Here is a 2,796-nt window from a genome sequence, read left to right on the forward strand (position 1 = left end):
ATCTATTTAACTAAGGTGTACAAAGGTAAATTTTGCAACTGCTTTGCTCACTGAATCTGGGACACCTACATCTCAGCAAATTCCCTTGCTTTGAAGATGGAAATGTTGTAGATTCACTTCATAACAACCTTTTCCAAAACGGTGCAGTTGTACTACCGTAACATGACTCTAGATAGATTGAAGTTTATGAATTAACAAATTATTCTAACCATTATCTGCTCACTGTGTAATTTGGGTAGAATTTGATTTGGCTTTACAGTAAAGAGATTGCATTTTCAGATTGGTTATTTTAAAAATAAGATAAGGAGTAAAACTTAATTGTTCCAAGTAGAGATGTTTCAAAAGCAAGAGATCCAAGAATAAAGCCGAGATTAAATTAAAGCCCACTCCAAGCTTCAAGCTGATTAAATAGATACACACAAGAAGCCTTTGGAAAAAAGAACGTTTCTAACAAGGGATGTGTCTGGAATTTGATATTTGTGGATGGATTCATATTTTAGATATATTGGAGTGACGTTCAAGTGTTATTCCCAGTGCTTTCTCTATTGCATAAACATGCCCATGAAAAGGTCCAAATGTATGTTAAATAACCACATCAGACTCTGTCCTCTTAGTTTAAATTCACACATTTGAAATGCTGGTGCACTTTCACTATTTTTGTTTTAATAATTATTAATAATAATTGCTTACACTTATATAGCGCTTTTCTGCACACTCCACTCAAAGCACTTTACAGGTAATGGGAATCCCCTCCACCACCACCAATGTGCAGCCCCACCTGGATGATGCGATGGAAGCCATAGTGCGGCAGAACGCTCATCACACATCAGCTATTAATGGGGAGGAGAACAGAGTAATGTAGCCAATTCATAGACGGGGATTATTAGGAGGCCATGATTGGTAAAGTCCAATGGGAAATTTGGCCAGGAAAAATTAATCTCAAAATAATAAAAGGTAATAAGTAACACCAAAGTACTTTATTATATACAGTACAGTAAACTAGTTTTGACACAAATTTTACTACAATGTCATGTTATTATGTACTATTTTACAGAATCTACACCAACATAGCCTACACTAGATTTTCTTTTCTTTGTCAGACTGCCTCTTAGATAAACCACAACAGCATTGCTAAAGCATCTATATTTAGTCAAATTTAGTTTTATGATTTTAACAAGTTATAATGGTTGGGAGCACTGATTTAATATTTTTCTATTCTAACTTTCAAGGTTTTATCCAGGTGTTTGAACAAGATTAGCCCTTTTTTCAAACAGCAACAAAGCAGCAACAAAGCAACCTACAGTATCTCGCTCAATGACTGATTCAGAACCATCTTAGGAATCAAACAGGTCTTCTGCGACTCTAAAGATGTAGTGGTTAGAAAATGGGTGGATGGATGATAGTTATGTGCTACTTATAAATCAAAAGGATGAATTATACATCCCAGATACCATCTGTATTTATGAATACAATTGCCTATGCCAATGGGAAATTTGAAGAACAAGACTGCTTTAAGGGATGAGATTTCATGCCTCCTTTAACCTAAAAATTATCTTTACATTTCTATCCATAGGTTTCAATTCTCTATAGAAACATACAGTAGGTGCCTAAAGTGGATTAAGATAATGCTGCTCTTTATTTGCTAATAATAATAATAATAATAATGTTGCTTTATAGCCCTATACAATTCCTTACATTAGGAATTCATCTTTTCACATACCCCAGCTTGTTCTCCATGAGACACAGACACAGAGAGAAGCTTGGGGTCAGAGCACAGGGTCATTGTACAGCACCCCTGGAGCAGTTGGGGTTAAGGGCCTTGCTCAGGGGCCCAACAGAGTAGGATTCCTCTGCCAGCTGCAGGATGTGAACCAGTAACCTTCCAGTCACAGGCACAGATCCTTAGCCACAGAGCCACCACTATGTACTTGATCTACTTGCTTGTTCTGACATTTGTTTCAAAAAGCCTCTACTATAAGTATATTATTACAATAACTTCATCTGATATAGTTTTAAACATTTTCTTGTCAACATTTATTAAGAGTTTGCTCCTTTATTTTTGACTAAACAGTTCTTAATAGGTGTTCAATTTAAAAAATATATTTTTTACGTGTTTTTTGCACTTTTCATCCAAAAGATTCCCAGAGCACTACACACAGATTGGGACTCCCTTCTGGAGTGTAGCTGTGCAGTGATGGATTTACCAATTGACTTAAGAGAAGTTTTGGAAAGTCAACTTGTGTAAGTCCAGAGTTGAGCTCAGACAGGACACAGGGACACCTACTCTTTTAAAATCTGCCATGGGATCTTTAATGACAGAGTAATCAGGGTTCCTTTTTAATGCTTCGTTGAAAGAATAGAACCTCTTTCAACACAGTAATAATGATCAACATACTGTACTGCTGCACTAGTTTGGAAATTGAGGACCAGAGGATTTTGGTAGACCAGTAGCAACCTATTGGTCTACCTTTCACTCCAATACTCCACAACCCCACATCTGGGAACCACTGCTTCAGGTTATTATTTTAAGAGTTAGGTACAGGCAGGTTTGGTGTCATGGTTTTCTTTTCCAAAAATTACATAATTCGTATTTTCAACTAATTAAAAAAAAAGAAAAGGAAAAAAAAAGATTTTAGGTGATAAACACTCATACGTCGGATTTACTTGAGCACATCATGGAATTAAAACAAAAAACTACCAACTGCTCAAAAGTTGTGCTGATATTTCTAAACTTACGGTAAATTAATTCAAAATATAAAGGTTTACGGTAGGCGATGACGTAGATTTTCTGCGACA

Source organism: Lepisosteus oculatus, chromosome 2, assembly GCF_040954835.1.
Source record: "Lepisosteus oculatus isolate fLepOcu1 chromosome 2, fLepOcu1.hap2, whole genome shotgun sequence".
Taxonomy (NCBI): Eukaryota; Metazoa; Chordata; class Actinopteri; order Semionotiformes; family Lepisosteidae; genus Lepisosteus; species Lepisosteus oculatus.